At 45.4% G+C, this 27270-nt stretch overlaps 1 protein-coding gene across 1 annotated transcript in view; it reads left to right on the top strand.

Moving 5' to 3' along the window:
- The first annotated feature begins 217 nt into the window (after positions 1-217).
- The window catches only part of FSTL4 (follistatin like 4), a 607080-nt gene continuing 580027 nt past the window's right edge, over positions 218-27270 (top strand). The window contains exons 1-3 of the mRNA XM_037801899.1: positions 218-250; positions 2045-2152; positions 5321-5498. The gene's annotated coding sequence lies outside the window, so the exon portion shown is untranslated. The remainder of the gene's footprint in view (positions 251-2044; positions 2153-5320; positions 5499-27270) is intronic.

The following is a 27270-nucleotide window of genomic DNA, read 5'->3' as shown; positions in this document are numbered from 1 at the left end:
GGTGGAGACGGCTTTATGGGAGGAGAGTTGTGGGAACCACGGGTCTGGGGTGGAGATGGCTTTATGGGAGGAGAGTTGTGGGAACCACGGGTCTGGGGTGGAGATGGCTTTATGGGAGGAGAGTTTGAGTGAGAGGCAGCTGCTCTGGAAGAAAGTGAGTGGGCTGGGGGAGACGGAGAGCGCTGCCGGGGGAAGGAGGGAGGCCTTCCGGGGAGAGCCGGCTCCCAGCCCAGGACCAGGACAGGGATGGGTAAGTAAGAGACTGTGGATGGGGGGAGGGGTTCACAATGAGAGTCTTAGGAAGGAGGGCACAATGGGAGGTAGGGTCAGAGGAGGGGCAGCCCCTGGCAAGGAGGTGAAGTTGTGACCTCCTTATCTGCCTTATCTGGAGAGCAGCCAGATAAGGCTTAGATTGGTGTCAGGCCCTCAGTACCACAGCCCTGGGGCCCACCCCAACCCACCACAGCTTCCCCAGGAGGTTAGGATGGCTGTGTCAGAGCATTGGGATGCCTGTGTCAGGTGTGGTGGCTGTGATTCCACGAAGCAAACAATTGGCTGGAAAATGTTAACCAGAGAAGTTACTGAGCATCTGTGTGCACTGCTCGTGGCAGGCACTTGTGTGGGGCAAGAGGGACGCATGTAACTCCAAACACACTTACAGGGCCAGGGCCTCTGGGATGCATTAGGGACGGAGAGAAAAAATGACTCAACCCTGATCTGAGAGTGCCTGGCCTAATGGGGAAGGGGTGAACAGGTGTGACACCACAGCAAATAGAAAAGTGGATGTGTGGCGGCAAGTGGGTACAGAAGGTCACAGGAGATCCGGGAGCAGAGCTGAGCATTCACTGGAATAAGGAGGCTTCTTGGAGAGGGTGGAGTACAAGGAGAGGAAACTGCACCAGTGAGCAACCCCAGACCCTGTGTGAGGCCACCGGTGTAATCGACACCTTCCCAGCCTGTTCCTCCCTTTGGGTCTCCTGTGGCGGGACCACACCCTGGGCCTCCTGACGCTGGCTTGTCTTCTCTGGCCAAGTTCTCCAGGTAATTATGGCCTTTACCTTTGCCTCATTCCTGGGGAGGCCCAGAACTCAGTGTTTTTTAATGACCCCGTGGAAAACATAGCTCCGTGGTTCCTTATTTTGTGTAAGGCTGGTTCCCCCACTGAAGAGTGAGCTGTGACAAGCTGTAGGTTGTCTTTGGACAGCTGTCACAGGGGTCTGGAGTGACAGCTGTCAGATTCCTTCTGGCCTCCCTATACTTGCTCTCTGCCCTCAGAGTACACCATCCCAAAGCCAGCTCACATCATCCTTGAGGACCAGAAAGAGGAAAGGGCTTTCTCAGAGCGAACAGCCGAGGCAGGTTTCAAACCCAGGGCTCTGGGCTCCAGGAACCTTCTGCTTGGACTGGGCTGCTGAGATGTTTCCTAAACCATCTGCAGCTTTTTCCTGTGCATCATTCATTTCCCCCCAACTGTTTGGCGCGATTTGGTTTTATTGTTGCATTTAGGTCCTAGGAGATGATTACGTTCCATGAAATGGAGTGATTGATTGACCTTTTGAAATGTCAGCAGCCGCTCCTGGCTCCAGGGGATTTTGTGGGCTTCATCATCCGTTACCTCCTGGGCCACGTGTACAAACCTTGTCTGTGATCTGCAAGTTATTAGTGAGAGGGGGCTCCCAGCAGGCTGTGATGCCTGAGCCTGGCAGCTGCTCACAAGCAGGATCCTGGAGGATCTGGGGCACAAAATCATGCCTATCACTTAAACAAACTCTGCAACGGGAATGGGTGTGGGAGCCAGGGAGTGGCAGCGGGGGAGAAGCGAAACTTGGGTGCACTGTGTAAGTCAGCAAATTCCCCGGATCATCGACTGAGCCAGGTACTAATTTAGTCCCATGACATTCTCCTCCTTGAAGAGTGAAATTTGACTCACCTAAGCCTTGAAACTATGGTGGATGTTTAGTTCCCGTTAAAAGGAACAGTGGTGTGTTTATTAAATAATGGTAATGCAATTGAGAGTGTGACTTTCTTTTCTTGGCTACTCCAGGCCTCTCCTCCTGCAGTGGTGAGTGGGACTGCCAGGCCCTCCTGCACCTTCTCACATGGGCGGAGGGAGAGACCTCTCAGGGCGAGACTTCTCAGGGCCTGATTAGAGGTGCGATGAGCTGTCAGAGAACCAAGCAAGTTGCTGTGGGGGTGGGGGTGGGGAGGGGGGGTGGCCTCTCTGCACTGCTTTAAGGTTACTCAGAGGACCATATACCCCTCTATGTCATCCTTCCCCTGGGCTTCCATAAAGCATGGTTTCCAAACTTGAGGGCTCTGGCCTAGCAGGAGGAAGGGATGGGATTAAACGATCCTGTTTCTATTGTGTTGGTTAGATATGGTAAGAACCAAGGGAAACACATCTATGGCCAATTGATTTTTGGCCAAGTCTACTCAATGGGGAAAGAATAGTCTCTTCAACAAATGGTGCTGGGAGAAGTGGATATCCATATGCGAAAGAATGAAAGTGGACCCCTATCTCATACCATATAAAAAAATTAACTCAAAATGGATCAATACGAAAAATTGGATACATAGATGCACAAAAGACCATGCTACCTAAACAGGCTGTCCAGAATATGGGAAGAGATCATCAAATTGGACTAAATTTTTTCAATCCACATTTCTATCCAGCAGGGTGGGGGACTTGAGAGAAAACTTGAAATCAAGTCATCAGTTAATAAAGAGGCTACTTTTTTTCTGTACATCTGAGTGTAGCATGAACACATTTTATGTTGCCCAAACTTACATATAAAAATGTATTGGAAAGGCCAGAACTGGGATTAGAAAATGGAGGGTGGCAATTTAAGCTGCATCCCACACTCACTCTGAAGGTTTTCTGTGCAGACAAAAAATTACTTAGCTGTCACAAATACTTACATGGATGTTAGGAGCCCCAAGGAAGGGCATTTGAGCTTTGTTTTTTTTTTTTTTTAAAAAAAAAGACCTAAATGTAAGAGCTAAAACCAGAAACCTCTTAGTAGAAAACATACTGGAAACCTTCTGGACCTCTTACTAAGCAATGAATTCTTAGACTTTACACCAAAAGTACTAGCGGCAAAAGAAAACAATAGATTGGATTTCTTCAAAATTAAAAACTTTTGTCCATCAAAGGGCATTGTTAAGAAAGTGAAAAGACAATTTACAGAATGGGAAAAAGTATTTGGATACCATATATCTGATAAGGGCTTACTATCCAGAATTTATAGAGAATTCCTACAACTTAACAACAAAAAGACAACCAACCAAATAAAAAAATTGATGGTTCCTCAAGAAGTTAAGCATAGAATTACTATATAACCCAGAAATCCTATTCTAGGTGTATACCCCAAAGAATTGGAAACAGGGACTAGAACAGATATTTGCACACCGAAGTTCATAGCAGCATTGTTATCAATAGTGAAAAGGTTGAAGCAACCCAAGTTCCATCAAGAGATAAATGGTTAAACCAGATGTAGCATATACATACAGTGGAATATTATTCAGCCATTAAAAAGGAATGAAGTTCTGATCCACGTGACAACATAGATGAACTCTGAAAACATCATGTTGAGTAAAATAAGTCAGACACAAAATGATAAATACTGTGTAATTTCACTCATATGAAATACCTAGAATAAGTGAATTCATGGAGACAGAAAGTAGATTACAGATTACCAGGGGCTGGGGGCAGAGAAGTGGGTGGGGAATGGGGAGTTATTGCTTAATGGGTGTAGAGTTTCTTTTTGGGGGAGTGAAAAGTTTTGGTAATGGATGTTGATGATTACGGCACAATATTGTGAACGTAATTGAAATCGCTGAATTATACACATACAAGTGTGATTAAAATGTATTCTTTTGTGTTGCACATATGTCATCACAATAAAAAATTTAAAAGACGACGTGGAAGGGGGCTGGCTGTACATGTATGTTCATGACTGATTATGTGTGTGCAAGCCTCTAATTTTTACAGTAAAAATTGGATGAAATCTCCTTTTAGCAATTAGAAAGCTCTATTAAGTGGCATTTATAAAATTGCTGAGCACAAAAGATGATCAAGATTCTCAATGATGACTGAAAGCCTTAGGAGAGTCCTAAATGTCTTTGGATTTGCCAGTATTAAGTTGTAGTCTATTTTATTTTATTCTTCGAAAAATTGCAGTGATTCTAGTAGTTCTAGTGTGGGAATTCTGGTAACTTTCTTTTGACCAAGATAGTTAACTGACCAGAACACCTTTCCCCTAACTCTGCTGGGTAATCTATTGCTCATATTATCAATCGGTTTTCTAGTATTCATGATAATGCTGATATAAAAGTAATTATAAGCATGACAGCTATCATTTCTTGAACACTTTCTATAAACCAAGTCCTATGTTCTAAATAAATACTTTGTATATTTTGTTCAATCATCCTAACAACCCTATTAAGTAGATATTATTTCCATTTAACAGATGGGAGCGATTAAATAATGTATCCAAGACTATTCTGAATTCTGTGCTGTTAACCATTGTGGTGTGCCCACAGGATCTCAGAGCTGCTGGTTGCTTCCATGAGGTTGTTGATAAAGTGATTTATTTGGCACTATTTGCCAAAGAATCAAATGCAAAAAAAACAGGCTTCAAACAAGTTAGTTATGGGACTGAATTTCCTGGTTCCCTCCATCATGCAGATAGAGCTGTTACCTGAATTCTCCAATTTTCATTCCTGAGCCTCACCTTGTGTCCTTTATCTGGCTTTGCTAAACTCAGGTGGCTCAACACTGCCTGGGCCCGTCCCTCTTTCCTCAAGGTCGTTTGTCCATCTGCCTTGGAACAAGGATTGACAAGGAGGCTCCTCTCCATCTCCTGTCGCCACCCACAGCTTGCTCTGCTCCCCAGTGCATCCTGGAGGGCACTCACCCCAGGACCATTGGGGCACACGGGCCTCTCTGTCACCTGCCCCCCAACTCTCGGCCCTGCAGACCTCCACACCCAGGACAGTGCAGCCCAAATCCCTGTTGTAGCCAGCAGCTATCCACAAGTGTGTTTCAAACCCAGCCATTTTCCTCCAGAGACTTTGTTCCTGTATTGCCTTTCAATGGGAAAACAAGGAGCCTGGATTGAATAGAGGGAAAATCTTGGAGCCAGGCAGCTTCGCTTGCTCAGGCCTACTGCCCAGTTCTCCCCCAAGGGCCTTACTCTCTGGAAGAGAACCAGGCCTTGCAGTTCAAGCACTCACATCTGTGCTCTTAGCAAGTTCCTGACTTTCTCTTCCTGCCTGAGATCCTGCAGAGCTGCCTTCTCATTTTCTGTTTCTGTGTCAGGCTGAGCCGGGGGTTTCCTGCGAGGGCTATGAAATCTCCTTTCACAAGCGGCTCCATTTCCTTGCTGAAAGTTTCCCCATCTACAAAGTCCTCCTGCATCCTGGCCGGACACTCTCTTTGGTCAAGGCAAACCTGCGGCCATGCTAACGTCTTGTCTGATGTCCTACAGAAGTCTCTGGTGAGGGACAGTCAGGTGGGCCTGCTGCGGTGATCATAATTGGCTCAGATGGCTGTATGTTTGGTGGGATAATCCTGGTGCATATTCCTGGCTCTTGAATAAGTGGTGGGTCCGTGGACAGAGAGACAGAGCTCTGGGAGGCTGTGGCTGAGCCTGGCCCTGGCTTTGTGAATGCCTTTTCCTCCCCAGCCCCTCAAAGGTGATGTCTACATGGGAGCCTCTTTATAATGATCTAATTGGGATTGGAATGGATGTAGCACTCTGCCACAGCTAACAGGTTGGAATTTGAGGAGATGCAGAGACAAATTACCTGTGAATTTTCTTGCAGTCATAAAAGCTTTTACTGTACAGTAATTTTCCATTTCTGCTGCAGGCATATTTGCATATTGCTTAACAATTTATCTCCTGTCATTTGTCAGATATTATCCATCTCCTGTTAATAAGCTAAGACAGGTCATATTAAGACTTTGCAGACCTCCCGAGCTCACCGTCAGCCTGGCTTTCCTGCCCTGAGGCCTCTCTCTCATCGGTGCAGACAGGGCATGGGGAGGTGGGGGCCTGCAGCTTGCCATTGCATCTGGGGCTCTGTCTGCAGCACTTTCCGCTCCTGTTCCCATGTGGAGAGAAGATGGGGCGATGGGCAAGTGGTGCCCTGTTCACGGTGTGCACTTCCAGAGAAAGCCCTGTAACCCGAGTCTCCTTCTGTGAGAACTGGGCTCTATGGGCAAATGGAAATGCCACCTCTGTTTTCCAGTCTTTGCTCTGGCTCCAAGTCTCTAAGATATTGCCCAACTCCATTCTCTCACTGGAACTTAGTTTCTCTGCTTCTAGAATAAAAGGATTGAACTAAGTCATGATTAATTAGCCACTTTTTTTTTAAAGTAAAAGCAGTGGCATTTTTATTTCCAAACTAAATTTTCCATGGGACTCTAACATATAGAACAGGCCAGCAGTGAGCTGCCTTGGGGAAAAGTGGAAAAGAGGGTCCTGCACCACACTCCCCTTTGTCTAGTTTATGGATGGACGAGTAGAAAAATAGGGGAAGGAAACAAACAAACAAACAAAGGCACTCAGTGTTCTTTTTTACTTTAATTGCTCTTTTTCACTTTAATTATTATTCTTGTTATTTTTGTGTGTGTGCTAATGAAGGTGTCAGGGATTGATTTTGGTGATGAATGTACAACTATGTAATGGTACTGTGAACAATCGAATGTACGATTTGTTTTGTATGACTGTGTGGTATGTGAATATATCTCAATAAAATGAAGATTTAAAATTAAAAAAAAAGTTGATTCTGGTGATGAATGATGGTACTGTGAATAGTTGATTGTACACTGTGGGTGACTGTAGGACATGTGAATATAGCTCAATAAAACTGCATTAAAAATGGACTTTCCTTGATTAAAAAAAAAAAAAAGGGTCCTGCATTCCCACTCACCCTCTTGCTTCCCCACAAAGAGAGGCCCTGAAGCTCCTTCTGAACTCTTGGGACCCCACGGAGCTTCAATTTGAACGTGCCTGGTGGAATGTTCTTTTTCCTGCCTCCTGCCCTGACACTTTGGGGTTCCAGGGTTATTGGAAACTTTGGTCAGCGTCCATCACTGACCTGCTCTGTGTTCAGGCTGAGGACCAATAGCATTTTCTGGCTTTCAAACTTAGGAGGCGAGGACTCCTGTTTACTCCGAGTCCCACATTGGTGGTAATAGGTTTGGTTGGCTGTTGGTGGGCAGATTTTGAGAGGAAAGAAAATGGTTTGACACTGAATGTGTGATTAGATTTGCATAATTGAAATAGAATTAAAGGGTCATATGTTTACACAGTGATGCCTAAAATCAGATTGCAGTGATGTGTACCCAGTACTAAAACAGGTTCCTTAGGGAGATGCGGAGATCTGCTTCCCAGAATCTTTATTAGAGCTGGAGGGAAGCTGTGGGGGATGGATTTCAGGGATGCCTGGCAAGGGGGTTAGAGTGGTACAAATGACAGTGGTAGGGTCTCCTGATGACTTCCTGGGTGCCAGGTCGTGTGCTGATTTACACAGATTTCCTCACTGAATCCTCATAGCACCGTGATATGTAGGTACTAGTATTGTTCCGCTTTCACAGATGAGGAAACTGAGGCTCAGAGTGGTTGACCCAAAAAGGGATGGAGCTGAACCCAGAGAGCGATACCACAGAAACTGTTCTCTCTGCCATAATCTGAGGAATCAAGTGGGGTGAGCTTGCATTTGCATGGGGCACGTGCTCAGGCATTTAATTGGGAAAAACACACAGCCATGTTCTACAATGTGCACTTTGTGAACTTTGTGCTTTCCGTGCTTCTGCTACCATTTCTAAGTTGGATCCCTGCTGTTATTTTGATCTGAAAATAAAATGTCAAAATGCACCCTTCAGAGGATATGTGCACAGGAACTAATGATCAGTGGAGAGCAGTCACAGATATTGTGCAGTGCAAGCTACAGAACTGTAGTTGATCCATTCCCCAGAAATGCCAGTGGGTACTGTGCCATTTGGGGGACCTGGGGCTACAGGTCTGTTGGGCAGTTTGTCCCTTTCCAGTCTCCTCTTTAGAGGCTTGTCCTTAACTGTATTTCACCTGGTTTTTGCATTTGGCACAGAATGTTTTTCCTTAAGGCAGTCAACCAGGCCAAGTCCTGACAGTTGTTATAATCCTGATAGAGACACTGACATTTCTCATTCACACAAAATGTGCCTAAAGATCAGTCTGCGTCTGAACCGACAAAGGGAGGCCCATCATCCACAAGGCTTCCAGGCAGCTCTGCCTTTTTGTCATTCCAGCATTGCCTATTCCTGGAAGAGAAACAGAATCCTTTGGAATTTCTAAATGTGGGCTAAATTTCTCTACATTCTAACTAATATAGAGCTGGAGCTCTTCCAAGAGTCTCCATACCTCGACTCCTTGATCTTCATAAAGACCCATAAGGTAGGTCATGCTGTATCCATTGTGTGGATGAGAAAACTGAGGCCCAAGAGATGTGAAACAAAGGCCACACCGTAGCTGGGGTAGCAGGGTGGTGAGAATGGGCTGCCCAGATGCATGTCGTGGCTCTGTCGCTTGGGAGCTGTTGGACTGTGGTAGAGTGGGGTATTTTTTCAGGTCTCCCCTCCATCCTAGAATAGAATTACACAGCGCGATTCTTTGCCATGAAATTTACCATAGGCAGAGCATATACTCCCTTGACCATACCAGGTGTACATGGCTTGGCCATGTACTTGCTTTGGACAATAAAGTGTTCATGGGCATAACAAGAGCAGAAGCTTTCAATGTGTTTGTTTTGTTTGGCTTGTTCTCTTGTACTACTTGATCTGTCATTTGGAAAGCTGGCCCCGTGTTGCAGCTGATTCTCCAGTATGGACCTGAAGATAGTTATGAATCCAATAAGAAGTCTGGAGTCCAGTTTGATTTGGCAGAGCCTACCTAGATTAGCCAAAATGCAGTCAACTCACTGACCTGGAGAAATATGTATTATATATGGCACTGAGATTTTTTGAAGTTGTTTGTTATGCAGCAAACCTGATTAATTCAATGTTCTTGGGCAAGTAGCTAACTCTTCTAGGCCTCCATTTCTTTGTGAACAAAATACAGACTTCAATACCAACTTCATAGGGTTGTTGTGAGGAGTAACAGAGATAAGCACAGTTCTTGGCACATAGTAAGCACTCGGGGTGGTTTCTGTAGCTTTTGCTGCTTTGGTGGCAGAGGAGGATTCTGGCAGGCTTTGCTCCTTCCTAGCTTCTAGCCCCAAATGGGCATGGCTCCCTGCACCAACTGGAATCTATCATGGACTCCTCAGCCCCTCTCGGGACTCTAGTTAGCCTAAGTGGCATTGTAGAAAGTCTCGAGGTGGGTGCATTTTCATTCCTCTTAGTTATTGTAAATGTCACACCCTTCTCCTCTGAGAGGAGGAAGCTGGTCAGAGGGCTGGGTCTGGGGGCCTGGGTTGAAGTAAGTCATGAAACTCCAGGACACCACTGGCTGCCCTTCCTTCTGGTTGAATCAAGAAGCCGCCTCTCAAGGTACTGAACTCATCACCGTCATCCATGAGAGGTCAGAGTGGCTGATACCTTGGCTTCAGGACTAAATTGTCTCTCTGAAGAGAAGCCAAAGGCTATGTGCCTGCTCCCTGAAGCCTCCTTCGAGGGTGGCCCACTAGGTCTCGCAAAGCCGTTGCCTGGGCTCTCTAGGTTCCCATCCACCCTGAGGTGGTCAGTCTCACCAATCCAAGGAGGGGCCTTCAGGACCTTGTGGATGCATCTAGAACTCAGGATTCTCTGGACATCTCTTTTAGCCAGACCTGGGACCTGCCTCACTTTTCCCATAATGCAATCATCTATCATGTATTGGGTACCGTCTCTTTGCAAGTGTTGTGTTGAGCATGCTACATGCTTGGTTGCATACGATGGCAGCAAGGGCTCTATCGGATAGGTACTATTTTAATCACTGTTCCACAGAAGAGAAAATGGAGACCAAGAGAGGTAAAGGACCTTGCCTGAGGTTGTACGGCCGGTGAGTAGCAGAGCTGGGATTTGGATCAAGGTCTGTACTTGGAGGCTTGTGCTCTTGATCACCACACTGACTGTCTGTCTGTGTCCATCCTGCCCTGTGTCGGATGAGGTGCGGCCCTGGAGTACAGATGCTCTCGTGCTGTCTCTGCAGTGCCTGCCCTGTCCTCTGGAGCAGTCTCCTGCCCTTCTTCTGTGGTTCTCCTTGATACCACCTGAGTGGTTTCTGGAAGTGTGGAGGCTGTGAATAATAACAGTTTAAAATAGTTGTTTCTTCTCTGTGACATTGACTTTGACAGTCTGGGGTCAGAGACTGCCCCCCCTGTTTTGTGTCTTCCATGGAACCATGCACAGAGTGGGTGCTTGATAAATCCCCAGTGAGTAAATTGGAAGGAAAGAAAAGAGATGATACTTTAAAAAAATGTTAGTGTCCAGCCACTGTGGAAAACAGTCTGGCAGTCCTTACCCAATTAAAATAGAGTTAACGTATGATGCAGCATATCCACTTTTAGGCATATACCCAAGAGAGATGAAAATATATATCCAATAGAAACTTGTACACAAATGTTCATAAGAGCATAATTCATAACAGCCAAAAGGTGAAAGCAACCCAAGTGTCCATCAATGGGTGAATGGATAAGCAAAATGTGGACTGTTCATACAATGGAATATTATTTGGCCGTAAAAAGGAATGAAGTACTGATAATGCTACAACATAGATGAATCTTGGAAATATAATGCTATGTGAAAGAAGCCAGTCATAAAAGACAGCATACTATATGGTTCCATTCATATGAAAGTCCAGAACAGGGACATCTGTAGAGACAAAGTAGATTAGTAGTTATTTAGGGTTTGGTAGGGGGAAATGGGAAAGATGGAGGACAGGGAGGTGATAGCTCAAGGATATGGGTTTCTTCCGGAGATGATGAAAATGTTCTACAATTGACTGTGGGGATGTTTTCACGTATCTGTGAATGCACTAAAAATCATTGAACTGTACACTTAAGATGGGCAAATTGTATGGCATGTAAATTATATCTCAATAAAGCAGTTAAAAGCTCTACATAGCAAATTAAATTTAAAAGTGATAGTATTCTATTTGAAATAAAGCTTTTAGGCTGTGCATAAATTCTTGGAGTTGAGGCCTCAACTATTGGAGTTGTCCTTTTCTGAAAACTTTTCTTCCCCTGGTGACAGGGTCAGACTCTGGGAGGGTGTGATGAGGTAAACCTCAGGCAGGGAAGAATCTCAGCTCACTGTGGCATGCCGTGACTTTGCGGGGCTGTGCTGGGTGGATGGTCTCACAGCAACCCTCCCTGGGCGGTTGGCACTGGTTCTCTCTTTTCCCTGCCTCTGATGGCAGAGCCCAGAAACACGAGTACCTGGAGAGGCTCACTGAAACTTCTATCAGGCCCGAGGGGTCCCATTTCAGGTTGAGTTTATAAATTCCACCTCGTAAAAAGAAAGAGATTCTGACAAGTGGGGCTTCAGTTTTCACTCCTCATTAGCTGCTGATGTGCCTTGAGTTTTCTTGGGAAATTCATGCAAAGTGGGGGTGGGGGTGTGGAGACTGTCTTTTCCATTGCTCCTGAGAGAGGGGGTACAGATGTATGTATTTGTTGAGCCTTGTCAGGTTGGCGTGGGGCAGGGAGGAGGGACCCCCGGATAGTGAACTCAGGGTAACTTGCTGAGTGTGGCTGGTGGAGGAGCTGGCTCTGGGGAGCAGGTGCTGATCTGGGTGTGCCGTGTCTCACCCAGGGGGTGCCTGAGTCGACCTTGGCTCCAGGCTTCCCAAATCCTTCCTTGTGGTGGTGGATGGGAAGGGTGGGATTCTGCTACAATGCCTCCCAGCCCTTGGCCTGCCAGCTACTGGGGCTCAGCGCTCACAGAGAGCACAGCCACTGCTTAGGTAATGTCTTTGCTTTTCACTGGCAGGGACAAAGAGGAGAGCAGAACAAAAGATGTGCCCACAGTTGCCATGACAGTTTCCAAGCGCCCCTCTCCGCCCTCCACTAATTCCCCATAATTGTCTTGCATTTCGGGCCCTGCAGCTGGGGCGGCTCTGTCGTCTGGTCCCAGGACCCTGGCCTGAGGGTGGCAGGGTGCCTCTCCCTCAGAAGGCCCTCTGAGGCTAGCTTAGGTTCAGTTTACGTTCCAGGGACCCCAGTTTGAAGATAAGAAAAGGCTGCCTCTCAGCTTCACGCTTTGATAATTTCACATCAGAATTTTCTGAGCGCCTTCTCCATAAGTACACACGTAGTCACTCAGACCCCTATTGCAGAGACTGGAGGGGGCTGTGCAGCTGGGGCTTCCTCCTCCTCCCCCCACAGGGCCCTTCTTGCCTAACCCAGGTGGACTAGAGCCACACAAGGGACATCTTTGTCAACCTGGCAGGGGAGATGGATATAACTAATTAACATGAGGAGTAGGGCACACTAAAAGGAGAGCCTAGACAAAGGGCTTTGGGGCCCAGAGGAGAGGGAGGCCAGCTTGGAGAAGTGTCTTTGCACTGGGCTTCCAAATCCTTTAAAGGAGCCAAGGTGGGCAAGGGAATTCTAGGAGGGGCTGGCCCAGGCAGAGGCACGGGTTGGCAGGGGTGGGAGGCACATTCGGGACACGCCCTGTGATGGTTCCGAGGAGGACAGTCACCGCAACAGTGGCAGGACCCTGAGGCAGACTCAGAATTGGGCACCAGTCCTGTCCTCGGGCCCCAGACAAAGCCAGGATAGCCAAAGAACAAACAGCCCCACCCCTAGCAAACCAGGAGTGAGCAAGGAGGAGAGGGGGGCGATGGGGAAACCAAGAGCGTGCTCTGGAGCAGGTGGACCCGAGTTCTGCACTGGGTTCCCCCGGGACTGGCCGTGTGACCGCTCTGAACCTCAGCACCCTCATACTGGGGCTGAGACAGAACTCAGAGGGTTTGTGCGTGTGGAGGTTAACTTAGATAATATATATAAAATAAGCACTTTTTAAGTGGAGGTGGAGTGCTGGGAGGGGTGGCTTCATCTTAAAGGAGAAAAGATGGGAGAGTAGATCATGAGCAGAGCTGTGAAAAGCACAGATGGAACTCTGGGCTTCATTTTGTGGGAAGGACCGACCCTCTTGAGGCCGACCTCCAGGGGTTAAAGGGTTTGGCTGAGGCAGGTGCTGGGTGTGAATGCCAGGTTTGGTGGCACAACAGGCCCCTTCCCCGTGTGGGTGCTGCCCCTGAAGCCCTAGGGCCATGGTCTGGGGGTTCTCTTCAGTCTTAGGGGAGAGGACAGCTTAAGTAGGGGCTGTGTCTATGTGCAAATCCCTTGAAAGAAATGATGATTTAAGGAAAAGAAAAGTTCTGCCTGCTTTGACATTTTGGAGGCCTGACTTTCCCTTCTGATGTTTGGCAGCATGGAGGAGCTACACCTCCCTGTCCTTTGAGTGTGCCACACATAGGTGTGGTGTGAGCTGTGTAGTGTGGGGTGAGGGTGCTAGCTGTTGTGCTGGGAGCCAGGGCAGCAGGCCATGGATGGGAGACAGGAGAGGGAAATAAGGATGTGCTAGCGGAGCTCTATGCTGCTGGATGCTTAGGAGCTGCTGTCTAGGATGATGCTCATGATGAAGCTCATGAGGAAGAAGAGGCTGAATAAGGAAGGCTACAGGCAGCTGCAGTGCCATGGCACGGCCCATCGTGGCAGGGGCGGGCTCCCTGCTGGGAGAGGCTGTCCTCTGGGATGTGGAGGCCCTAGGAGTCACAGCTTAAAACACAACAAATGGTAACAAGTGCTGGAAGAGAAGGGACAAGGGGCACTAGGAGGGTACTGTGTGCCCTTCCCTCAGAAAGTTCACAATTATGTAAAGATCTGGGGGAATATTAAGTGTCTGTTTCCTGTGCTAGGCTGTAAGCTCCAAGAGGGCAGGACTCTGTTGATTTTGCTTTCCAAGACACCCCCAGAACCCAGCAAAGTGCTGGCACATAGTATATGCTCAAGTAATCATTTTTTGGAGAAATGCCATTGAGTGAGAAGACCAGGGAATTTCTGCAGCGTGGGATGGAAGTACAGAGAAATGTTGGGGATCATCGAGGCAGAGCCAGCCTTAGGCTCCAAGGTTGTAGCTGGGCCTTTGTAGCACTCACAGATGGGGCCCACTGCACCCAGGGAGAACCTTGAGATGCCTTTGGAGGGTACCCAGGGCAAGCCTCCTTTCCTGGGTGCCTCCACCATCCTAGGCACAAGGTGTATCAGTTGATGCTTTTTGTGGCTTTGCTGGGGGTGGGAGGGGTGTCTGAGTCTGGGATGTGGAGTCTTTGGGTCTCCACACAGGACTCTTGGTAGAGCCTGTAATGCCTAGCAAAGAAGCAGTTATCCACAGCAAAGTGGCAGTCAGGGCCCTTGGAAGGACAGAGCTGGGGGAACCAAGCCAATCAGTCTATCCATAAAAGATGGTTGTTGACATTAAAACCCCCTGATCCCCCTCGAACTGTAACATGAGACTCTCCTATTCCCTCTGGGTGGATATGGAGATGCAGCTTTCCTCAAGAGATGTGTAGGGTATTTTAGTTTGGGAGGATGCACAAATTTTTTATAATTGTATAATTTGTATATAATTTCTTGTAATAAAGCGTGATGTTTATAGTCCTGTTTTCATAAAAGGCTCTCTAATCTTCTAATTATGAAAGGATATTTTCTGGGCTCCAGAATGGTCCATCATTAAAAGTTTTTATTTTTTATTGTTTTACTTTTTATGAGACTTGGTGTAGAGTTTGGATTCTGCTGATTACGTGCTTTTCAGTGGGTCTGGATCTTCTCAGCAAAGCAGAGGCGATGGCCCATCCAGCCCTGGGCCCCATCCCCCAGGGGGTGGAAAATTCCTTGCCGATGGAAATTGTTCCAAACCTGTCAGAAATGTATCACCTAAAACAAAGTCTTGGTTGTGTATATTCTATATTCCTTTGGCAAACAGCTGTTGTGCACTTCCGTGTGCCAGGTGCTGTTGTTGACCTACCACCAGGTCTTCCTCACATGGGGTGAGACGTGAGTCAAATAATCATGCTGAGGAACGTGGTGTTACAGCAGTGATGTGAGCTGTGAGGTGCACAGTGTGGTGAAAGCAGAAGATGGTGGGCCTGACCTAATCAGGGAGGACAGAGCGGGTCCTCCGAGGAAGTGGCATTCGAGTTAGGCTGTGAGGGATGAGTCGAGTTAGTTAGGTAAAGTGTGGGGGGAGCACTCAAAGCTGAGGGAGCAGCATGCAGTGGGAGGGAGTATGAGCTGCTTCTCCCTCACATTCAGGAAGACACTGTTCTTTCTTTCTCCTTGTGGCTAGAGCAGCGAGGCTCTCATCTTGGTGCATGTGGAACTTGTGCCCTTGCTAGAAAGGCCAGTGCCTCCACCATCCCACCACAATCCAGCCTCTTTATCCGCGTCCTCACAAAGGATTTCTTTCTGTTCAGCTTCTTGACTCTGCAATCCTTGGCTCTGAAGACTGAACCCAGCTTTGATTGCACAAGCCCAGGCCACCGCCGTCTCCTCCCACGTCTCACCTGGATTTGGCGACATCTTCTGTACTATTCTTGCTCAGAAACTTTAGGGATTTCCCACCACCTGAGGATGAAATCCGTGCTCTGGATCCTCTAGCCTCAGGGCTCCTCTCATCCCAGGGCCTCTGCTACACTGCTAGACCCTGGCTTATCTCAGGGTCGTGGACGTGCTCAGCTCGTGGTCTCCCCAGTCTTTGCTTGTGCCATTTTCTCTTCCTGGGACACTGTCTTCATCCCAAAGGCACATCACCCCCTTATCCATCTGGCAAATTCCTACCCACCTTTCAGTCCTCAGTTTAAAAGTCACCTCTTCAGGGAGGCATCCCCTGGCTCCTACTGTACCCCCCTTTCCAGCTCCTTGATCTATTTCTCCGTTGCATTTTCTTACAGATGTGCCTTTAGTGTTGATTTTCCCCTTCTGGACTATAAATTCTGTGAGACCAAGGACGCACATATCTGTCTTATTCATAGTATAATGTGGTCTCAGAGTCTACACAGCACCTGGCACAGAGTAAGTGCTCAATAGATGCGTGAAGGGTGAAGTTACAGCTTGGAGTAGCTGTGTCCTGCCCTCTGCCACTCACTGGGATGTTCTACTTCAGGGTGAGTCCTGGGACAGTTCCCACAGACCCTTATCCATGAGCCACATGCAGCTCCCTATTTTCATCCATTACTGAGCATCTCCTGTGTGCCACTGCTCTGCTGGTTGAGTTAGCTGGTCTGGGGACAGAAAGCACCCTGTCCATTTATCCCAGCCTCGAGCGTTCAGAGATGGATGTCAGCAGATTTCATTGGGAGACTTGGACCCAAGGGAGTTCAATGAAGGCTCAGCCTCAAATCCTTTCTCAGACAGAGGTGAGAAAGTCAGAAATTATTAAGGAATTGACACAAGGCATTCATGCTCCCAGATTCTCAGCTGTGGGCAGCTCAGATTTTAGACGGCTCAGAGCCACAGACACGATCACAACTGACACGCTGGCATGACCATGGCAGCTAGCGGGCAGGGTCTGGAGTGCGGGTTAGCCAGCAATGCAGACCCCTGAGAGGATGCATTAGAGATGCATTGTTTCTGGAGGCTGCAAGAGGATATAGCTGGCAATTATGTATTTCTGATCCATTAAAGAATGCTTTGGCATAGGAAATACAGATTAGGAGTGAAATTGCGATATCAAATTGCAATTTTATGGAAAGTACTACATTTTTCTCTAAATAAAATTCAGTAACAAAATTTCATTTGCTTTTTCCCAAAAGTGCCCTTCCAAATAGATTTTTTGGAGAAATTGTGGAAACCGACATGGTTAAAGGGAAGAAGGCCTAATTCCGAGACCTCTGATCCAAATCACAGTGTGGTTATAATTGGCGAGCTCAGGATACCTCTGGCTCAGAGCGTCCCTGGCTCACAAAGTACTCCCAGCTGGTTAGCTCATCTTTCACAGGCGCCCTCTGGGAGATGGCATAAATCCTGAGATGCTCCTGCCCGAGAAGAGGAAATGTGACAACAAAGGATGGCTCGTTCTTTCTGAGTCAACCCACATTAATGGAGCAGCCAGCTGGTATTCAGAGAAAAATTATTAGAAGAAGCAGATGTGAGGTTTAAAGTTTGGAAACTTCTGGAGGAGAGGATGTTCAAATCACTGTCTCTATGGACAAAGTTTTCCAAAAATGATTTTAAGCTGCACATGTATAGCTCAGAGAATTCATATGGAAAGCCAAAAATTCAGTTCATTCTGCCAGTGTTTGCCCTACCTCTTGATATTTGAAAACATCTGGAACATGATTGGAATTTATCATCCACTTACAGGCTTGACGGTTCCCACATGGAGCCAGCTGTATGTACACAAGCAGGACTTGAAAATGATTTATTCTTTCTCTACTAACTGTGTCCAACTACCAGGATTTCAATCAGTGTAATCAGCCATCAGGTATTGATTGATCTATTATGTGAGGTGCAAGAGACATGTGTCATGATCCTTCCACTTATGGAAAGAGGCATCTTGTTTGAGAGGCAAAATCAACAAGCATGGGATGCTTCACCCTTGGTTCTCTCTTGTCCTAACCATGAGGTCCTTCCTGAGAATATGACAGGAATGGGGGAGGGCTGGGGCAGCCAGGAAGGCTTCCTGGAAGAGGCGGACTAGATCTGAACCTGATGAATGAATTTAGGATAATGAAGGGGGAAGACACCTTTTATGTGAGGGAAGGGAGATGGGCATGTTCACAGCAGGGGAAAAGTGTGGAGGTGAGGATGAGTTGATTTGGGGAAGGGGAGTCTGAGTTAGGGAATTGAGGGAAGTTTTGTCGGGGAGGTCATTGCACTGAGGCCACTAGCACGATTGTGGTTATGGGTTGAGTTTTGGGGAACAAGGAGTGTTAAGCTTGAATATGCAGGCTCGGGATGGTTGGACAGGGTCTTTGATCCCCAAAGGAAAGAGTTTTCCCTTTATTTGGGGAAGTGTTGTTTCCTAACAGGTGGCTCAGAGTCAGTGCAGGGGATTCTCCCAAACCATGCCCAATCTGATAGTCTTCAGATCAAACAGATAATAGTTCTCAGATACGTACCCACGACTGTGTCAGGATATGTTGAGGCTCACGTGAAAAGAATCAAATTTATTTAAAAGATTTACAGAATTCAAGATAGCTTTTGGACACTATGGATTACCTCAAATAATCTCTTCCCAACTTACGTAATTGCTCTTGAGTTCAGGAGTTAGTTTTGATGTTGAGAAGAAGGCCTCGGAGGTAAGGCTCTCTGCTCCAGGCGGAGTCAGCCATGAGAGATGCTGGGGCAAGGCAGGGGGTGGTCCGAGATGGGCTCTGAGGAGATGGTTGTGGAGCTGAGGTGAGGCAGCTTGAAAGGGTCGGAGAGAGGAGACTGGCTGGCCAACAGCCCACCATGAAATGAATGGGGTGAGAGGGGCTAGAAAGGCGGGGTGTGGAGGAGGGGAAAACCTGAAGGACCCTAGGAGGGGCAGATGGCCAGGCGGTGGGCTGCAGTGTTGTGTTCCAGGGACCCAAGCAGGGGCTTGAGCTCTTCTCTTTCTGAGAGGCAATGCGCCTCCGGCCGGGGCTCCCATCACCTAGAGCAGTGGGTGGTTGGCTGCAACCATCCCCAGGAGCTAAAGAAGCAGCAGGGCGAGGGAGGCTTCAGGGTTTTGTCTTCCCAGGCTCGGTGATTAGATGTCCCACTCTGTTTGCACAGACCTCACCAGCCTGCTGGGTGCCCAGCCTGGGGCTGCAAGGTAGGGGCACAAAACAGAAAGGCCAGAGGCGATGGCAGCTAAACCCAGGTTCTACCCTGCAGATATTACCCCGTAATAGTTCCCTCAAAGTCACATGTTTCATGAGGAAGTCACAGTACTTGGACTTAGATACTTCAGAAAAAAATGAGTCCCGAGTCAGACCTGAAGACACTGTGTTTATTATATTTTTCCCCCTCAAAGGTTAAATCCAGTTGTCTGGCTTTTGTGAGCTCTGCCTGCAGAATCCCGTGTTCTGCCCTCAGAGTGAGTGGGGTGAGAAAAGTGGAGAACAATGACCACTTCGGGGCGAAGCCATAAAACATCTTCTAGTTAATGACAAAGTGAAAAATACCCTTTTTGGCAGAGAGAGCTGGTTGTCCCCCAACACCCTGCTCTTCCCCTTCTCTAGATCCACTACTTCTCAGCTGGGCACATGGCTACACTTCCCGGCCTTCCTGACAGCTGGGTTTTCCCAGCGGAATGTGAGCAAAGAGAGGTGAGCAAATTCCAGAATGTGCCCTTAAAGAATATGCCTTTTTTTCCTTTCTCCGCATTCCCATTTTGTCTGGGATGTAGACGTAGTGGGGTGAGCCACCTGGGACCCCCAGGGTGAGGCTGCCCCCTTGGCTTGGGGCAGTCAGCTGGAAGGAGCCTGGAGCCCACACCAGCCCGGACTGATTACGGCTAGGTGGTCAGGCGGGAGAGATGCAGGGGTCTCCCTTCTTTAAATTAGTGTTATTTTGGAACTCTGTTCACAGCAACTGCCTCTACAGCCTCGCTTATAATTCTTTAATTTGAAAGTTGGAATTGTGTAGTTGGAGAATAAGGAAGGTGTATAAACAAACCACCCTAAGGTTTTGGCTACTCAAACATGCTGCTGCCTTGGGGCATTTCTCTGTGAGTGGGAGAAAGGAAAGGCTTTCTAAAGACCTGCCAGTTTGCAGTGGGTTTTGAAAAATCACCATCCTGGGAAGCTTCCTTTGAATACTCTCAGCTCTCTCCCCTCCTCTCTGCCTCTGTCTCTACTCTAGCTGAGGAGCTCAACATCCCTGGCTGGATTGAAAAGCAAACTCCAAGAGAGCAGCAGCTGTGTTTTTTTTTTTTGTTTTTTTTTTTAATCATCATTTTATTGAGATATATTCACATACCACGCAGTCATACAAAACAAATCGTACTTTCGATTGTTTACAGTACCATTACATAGTTGTACATTCATCACCTAAATCAATCCCTGACACCTTCATTAGCACACACACAAAAATAACAAGAATAATAATTAGAGTGAAAAAGAGCAATTGAAGTAAAAAAGAACACTGGGTACCTTTGTCTGTTTGTTTCCTTCCCCTACTTTTCTACACATCCATCCATAAACTAGACAAAGTGGAGTTTGGTCCTTATGGCTTTCCCAATCCCATTGTCACCCCTCATAAGCTACATTTTTACACAACTGTCTTCGAGATTCATGGGTTCTGGGTTGTAGTTTGATAGTTCCAGGTATCCACCACCAGCTACCCCAATTCTTTAGAACCTAAAAAGGGTTGTCTAAAGTATGCGTAAGAGTGCCCACCAGAGTGATCTCTCGGCTCCTTTTGGAATCTCTCTGCCACTGAAGCTTATTTCATTTCCTTTCACATCCCCCTTTTGGTCAAGAAGATGTTCTCCGTCCCACGATGCCGGGTCTACATTCCTCCCCGGGAGTCATATTCCACGTTGCCAGGGAGATTCACTCCCCTGGGTGTCTGATCCCATGTAGGGGGGAGGGCAGTGATTTCACCTTTCAAGTTGGCTTAGCCAGAGAGAGAGGGCCACATCTGAGCAACAAAGAGGCATTCAGGAGGAGACTCTTAGGCACAAATACAGGGAGGCCTAGCCTCTCCTTTGCAGCAACCGTCTTCCCAAGGGTAAAACTTATGGTAGAGGGCTCAACCCATCAAACCACCAGTCCCCTATGTCTGTGGTCATGTTAGCAACCATGGAGGTGGGGTAGGCGAATACCCCTGCATTCTCCACAGGCTCCTCAAGGGGGCACTACATCTTTTTTTTTTTTCCTTGTTTGTCGTTTTTCTTTTTTCTTTTTTTTTAACTTTCCCTTCTTTTTTAAATCAACTGTATGAAAAAAAAAAAGTTAAAAAGAAAACAAACATACAATAAAAGAACATTTCAAAGAGACCATAACAAGGGGGTAAGAAAAAGACAACTAACCTAAGATAACTGCTTAACTTCCAACATGTTCCTACTTTACCCCAAGAAAGTTACATAATATAGCAACATTTCTGTGAACTTGTTCCTACTATATCCATCAGAAATTAACAGACCATAGTCATTCCTGGGCATCCCCAGAACGTTAAATAGCTTATCTGTTCTTCTTGGATTATTGTTCCCCCTTCCTTAATTGCTCTCTACTGCTAGTTCCCCTACATTCTACATTATAAACCATTTGTTTTACATTTTTCAAAGTTCACATTAGTGGTAGCATATAATATTTCTCTTTTTGTGCCTGGCTTATTTCGCTCAGCATTATGTCTTCAAGGTTCATCCATGTTGTCATATGTTTCACGAGATCGTTCCTTCTTACTGCCGTGTAGTATTCCATCGTGTGTATATACCACATTTTATTTATCCACTCATCTGTTGAAGGACATTTGGGTTGTTTCCATCTCTTGGCAATTGTGAATAATGCTGCTATGAACATTGGTGTGCAGATATCTGTTCGTGTCACTGCTTTCCGATCTTCTGGGTATATACCGAGAAGTGCAATCGCTGGATCGAATGGTAGCTCTATATCTAGTTTTCTAAGGAACTGCCAGACTGACTTCCAGAGTGGCTGAACCATTATACAGTCCCACCAACAATGAATAAGAGTTCCAATTTCTCCACATCCCCTCCAGCGTTTGTAGTTTCCTGTTTGTTTAATGGCAGCCATTCTAATTGCTGTGAGATGGTATCTCATTGTGGTCTTAATTTGCATCTCTCTAATAGCTAGTGAAGCTGAACATTTTTTCATGTGTTTCTTGGCCATTTGTATTTCCTCTTCAGAGAACTGTCTTTTCATATCTTTTGCCCATTTTTTAATTGGGCTGTCTGTACTATTGTCATTGAGTTGTAGGATTTCTTTGTATATGCAAGATATCAGTCTTTTGTCAGATACATGGTTTCCAAAAATTTTTCCCCATTGAGTTGGCTGCCTCTTTACCTTTTTGAGAAATTCCTTTGAGGTGCAGAAACTTCTAAGCTTGAGGAGTTCCCATTTATCTATTTTCTCTTTTGTTGCTTGTGCTTTGGGTGTAAAGTCTAGGAAGTGGCCACCTAATACAAGGTCTTGAAGATGTTTTCCTACATTATCTTCTAGGAGTTTTATGGTACTTTCTTTTATATTGAGATCTTTGGTCCATTTTGAGTTAATTTTTGTGTAGGGGGTGAGGTAGGGGTCCTCTTTCATTCTTTTGGATATGGATATCCAACTCTCTCAGCCCCATTTGTTGAAAAGACCATTATGGCTCAGTTCAGTGACTTTGGGGGCCTTATCAAAGATCAGTCGGCCATAGATCTGAGGGTCTATCTCTGAATTCTCAATTCGATTCCATTGATCTGTATGTCTATCTTTGTGCCAGTACCATGCTGTTTTGGCAACTGTGGCTTTATAATAAGCTTCAAAGTCAGGGAGTGTAAGTCCTCCCACTTCGTTTTTCTTTTTTAGAGTGTCTTTAGCAATTCGAGGCATCTTCCCTTTCCAAATAAATTTGATAACTAGCTTTTCCAAGTCTGCAAAGTAGGTTGTTGGAATTTTGATTGGGATTGCATTGAATCTGTAGATGAGTTTGGGTAGAATTGACATCTTAATGACATTTAGCCTTCCTATCCATGAACATGGAATATTTTTCCATCTTTTAAGGTCCCCTTCTATTTCTTTTAGTAGAGTTATGTAGTTTTCTTTGTATAGGTCTTTTACATCTTTGGTTAAGTTTATTCCTAGGTACTTGATTTTTTTAGTTGCTATTGAAAATGGTATCTTTTTCTTGAGTGTCTCTTCAGTTTGTTCATTTCTAGCATATAGAAACATTACTGACTTATGTGCATTAATCTTGTATCCCGCTACTTTGCTAAATTTGTTTATTAGCTCTAGTAGGTGTATCGTTGATTTCTCAGGGTTTTCTAGATATAAGATCATATCATCTGCAAACAATGACAGTTTTACTTCTTCTTTTCCAATCTGGATGCCTTTTATTTCTTTGTCTTGCCGGATTGCCCTGGCTAGCACTTCCAGCACAATGTTGAATAACAGTGGTGACAGCAGGCATCCTTGTCTTGTTCCTGATCTTAGAGGGAAGGCTTTCAGTCTCTCACCATTGAGTACTATGCTGGCTGTGGGTTTTTCGTATATGTTCTTTATCATGTTGAGGAAGTTTCCTTCAATTCCTACCTTTTGAAGTGTTTTTATCAAAAACGGATGTTGGATTTTGTCAAATGCTTTTTCAGCATCTATTGAGATGATCAATTGATTTTTCCCTTTCGAGTTTTTAATGTGTTGTAATACATTGATTGTTTTTCTTATGTTGAACCATCCTTGCATGCCTGGAATGAACCCCACTTGGTCATGGTGTATGATTTTTTTAATGTGTCTTTGGATTCGATTTGCAAGTATTTTGTTGAGGATTTTTGCATCTATATTCATTAGGGAGATTGGCCGGTAGTTTTCCTTTTTTGTATCATCTTTGCCTGGTTTTGGTATTAGATTGATGTTAGCTTCATAAAATGAGTTAGGTAGTGTTCCATTTTCTTCAATGTTTTGAAAGAGTTTGAGTAAGATTGGTGTCAGTTCTTTCTGGAAAGTTTGGTAGAATTCCCCTGTGAAGCCATCTGGCCCTGGGCATTTATTTGTGGGAAGATTTTTGATGACTGATTGGATCTCTTTGCTTGTGATGGGTTGGTTGAGGTCTTCTATTTCTTCTCTGGTCAGTCTAGGTTGTTCATATGTTTCCAGGAAATTGTCCATTTCTTCTACATTATCCAGTTTGTTGCCATACAGTTGTTCATAATATCCTCTTATAATTTTTTTAATTTCTTCAGGATCTGCAGTTATGTCACCTTTTTCATTCATTATTTTGTTTATATGGGTCTTCTCTCTTTTTGATTTTGTCAGTCTAGCTAGGGGCTTGTCAGTCTTGTTGATCTTCTCAAAGAACCAACTTTTGGTGATATTTATCCTCTCTATTGTTTTTTTGTTCTCTATGTCATTTATTTCTGCTTTAATCCTTGTTATTTCTTTTCTTCTACTTGGTTTAGGATTGGTTTGCTGTTCGTTTTCTAGCTTCTTCAGTTGATCCATTAGTTCTTTGATTTTGGCTCTTTCTTCCTTTTTAATATATGCGTTTAGTGCTATAAATTTCCCCCTTAGCACTGCTTTTGCTGCATCCCATAGGTTTTGGTATGTTGTGTTCTCATTTTCATTCGTCTCTATATATTTAGCAATTTCTCTTGCTATTTCTTCTTTAACCCACTGATTGTTTAGGAGTGTGTTGTTTAACCTCCAGGTATTTGTGAATTTTCTAAGTCTCTGATGGTTATTGACTTCTAATTGTATTCCATTGTGGTCAGAGAATGTGCTTTGAATAATTTCAATCTTTTTAAATTTATTGAGGCTTGTTTTATGTCCCAGCATATGATCTATTCTGGAGAAAGTTCCGTGAGCACTAGAAAAGTATGTGTATCCTGGTGATTTGGGATGTAATGTCCTGTATATGTCTGTTAAATCTAATTCATTTATCAGATTGTTTAGGTTTTCAATTTCCTTATTGGTCTTCTGTCTGGTTGATCTATCTATAGGAGAGAGTGATGTGTTGAAGTCTCCCACAATTATTGTGGAAACATCAATTGCTTCCTTTAGTTTTGCCAGTGTTTCTCTCATGTATTTTGTGGCACCTTGATTGGGTGCATAGACATTTACGACTGTTATTTCTTCTTGCTGAATTGCCCCTTTTATTAGTACGTAGTGGCCTTCTTTGTCTCTCAAAACATCCCTGCATTTGAAGTCTATTTTATCTGAGATTAATATTGCTACACCTGCTTTCTTTTGGCTGTAGCTTGCATGAAATATTTTTTTCCATCCTTTCACTTTCAGTTTCTTTGTGTCCCTGTGTCTAAGATGAGTCTCTTGTATGCAACATATTGATGGTTCATTTTTTTTGATCCATTCTGCGAATCTATATCTTTTAATTGGGGAGTTTAATCCATTTACATTCAATGTTAAAACCGTGAAGGCATTTCTTGAATTGGCCATCTTATCCTTTGGTTTATGTTTGCCATATTTTTCCCCCTCTCTCTATTAATATCCTTTATTGTACCCATACCGAATCTCTTTAGTACTGAACCTTTCTCCAAGTCTCTCTGTCCTGTCTTTGTTTCTCTGTATGTAGGGCTCCCTTTAGTATCTCCAGTAGGGCAGGTCTCTTGTTAGCAAATTCTCTCAGCATTTCTTTGTCTGTGAAAAATTTAAGCTCTCCCTCAAATTTGAAGGAGAGCTTTGCTGGATAAAGTATTCTTGGCTGGAAATTTTTCTCACTCAGAATTTTAAATATATCGTGCCACTGCCTTCTTGCCTCCATGGTGGCTGCTGAGTAGTCACTACTTAGTCTTATGCTGTTTCCTTTGTATGTGGTGAATTGCTTTTCTCTTGCTGCTTTCAGAACTTGCTCCTTCTCTTCTGTGTTTGACAGTGTGATCAGTATATGTCTCGGAGTGGGTTTTTTTTGGATTTATTCTATTTGGAGTTCGCTGAGCATTTATGATTTGTGTATTTATGTTGTTTAGAAGATTTGGGAAGTTTTCCCCAACAATTTCTTTGAATACTCTTCCTAGACCTTTACCCTTTTCTTCCCCTTCTGGGACACCAATGAGTCTTATATTTGGACGTTTCATATAATCTATCATATCCCTGAGGTCCATTTCGATTTTTTCAATTTTTTTCCCCATTCTTTCTTTTATGCTTTCATTTTCCATTCTGTCATCTTCCAGGTCACTGATTCGTTGTTCAACTTCCTCTAGTCTTGTACTATGAGTGTCCAGAATCTTTTTAATTTGGTCAACAGTTTCTTTAATTTCCATAAGATCATCCATTTTTTTATTTAGTCTTGCAATGTCTTCTTTATGCTCTTCTAGAGTCTTCTTGATTTCCTTCATATCCCGTACTATGGTCTCATTGTTCATCTTTAGTTCTTTGAGTAGCTGCTCTAGGTGCTGTGTCTCTTCTGGTCTTTTGATTTGGATGCTTGGGCTTGGGTTATCCATATCGTCTGGTTTTTTCATATGCTTTATAATTTTCTGTTGTTTTTGGCCTCGTGGCATTTGCTGAACTTGATAGGGTTCTTTTAGGGTTTGTAGACCTAATGAAGTCCTTATCTCTAATTTATCAGATCTACAGCTTCGTGGAGTACTTTCTCTAACTAACCAGCAGGTGGCGTCCACGAGCCACCTGTTCTCCACAAGTCAGTTCTCCCCTGCTTAGCCTTTTTGGTGAGTGGGGGAGTGAGTCTTGTGGGGCTCAATTGGTGTACCAAGCTTGCGTGTGTAGTTGGTGTTGCCTGCCCTGTATGTGGGGCGTGTTTCTGGGCAGTCGGGGAGGGGGGGGTGGCCCTAACAATCAAATCTCCCTGATGATCCTAGAGTTTTAAAGCTGCTGCAATAGTCTAATCCTTCAGTTCAGTCGTGCCACAGTTTGTCTCTGCCACTGACCCACAAGTCTTTGGTATTGGCGTATGGCTCCTGAGACTTGCAAGTGGGCCCCTCTTCCAGGCTGTGCACCCCGGGTCCTCTGTTGAGGGATGACTGTGCTATGTCACAGATGAGTGCCGTCCCCCCAGGGCAGTTCTGGGCTTCTGGGCTGTGTAGGGAGGCTCCCAGTCTGCTCAAATGATGGCTGAATGGGGCTTTGTTAATTCACACTGCTCCACCTTCCCAGCTCTGGGACAATCAGCTGAGGTTGCAGGGAAGGCTAATGTCCACGCCCAGTTTTGTGGTGTGTGCCTGTTATTTGAAGCACTTCCATCACACTGGGTTGTCTGGGGCAGCTCTGGGCTATGGGGCTGGCGATGGGCAGGAGTGTTTCCTGTCCACCAGGATGGTGGCTGTGAGCAGACACCCCCCTTTTCTTGGGAAGTTGTGGTGTTTAGTGAATTTTCTCAGCCACTGGATTATTGCCTTTTGTCTCAGAGCTCTTTTAGTTCTGCTCTTGACTTGACGTGCCCAAATTGCAATTCTTTGAAGCTTTCTGTATTGGGCTTCTTAGAGTAATTGTTTTAGAAAAAGAAAAAAGGATTTAAAAAAAAAAAAAAAGGGCCTTCCTCAGAGATCTGATGGGTTATTGAAATGCTAATAGACAAAGCAACCAGGGCCATTAAGGAAAGGTCCACAGGGCAGAGAGATCAGCTTTTCTTCGGGATTTGCATATGCGCCTCAAGGCCTGAGCTCCGCCCTTCCCCTTTCTGTGTTCACCAGAACTC

Source organism: Choloepus didactylus, chromosome 13 (genome assembly GCF_015220235.1).
Source record: "Choloepus didactylus isolate mChoDid1 chromosome 13, mChoDid1.pri, whole genome shotgun sequence".
NCBI lineage: Eukaryota > Metazoa > Chordata > Mammalia > Pilosa > Megalonychidae > Choloepus > Choloepus didactylus.
This window is presented reverse-complemented; position numbering and strand designations above follow the sequence as displayed.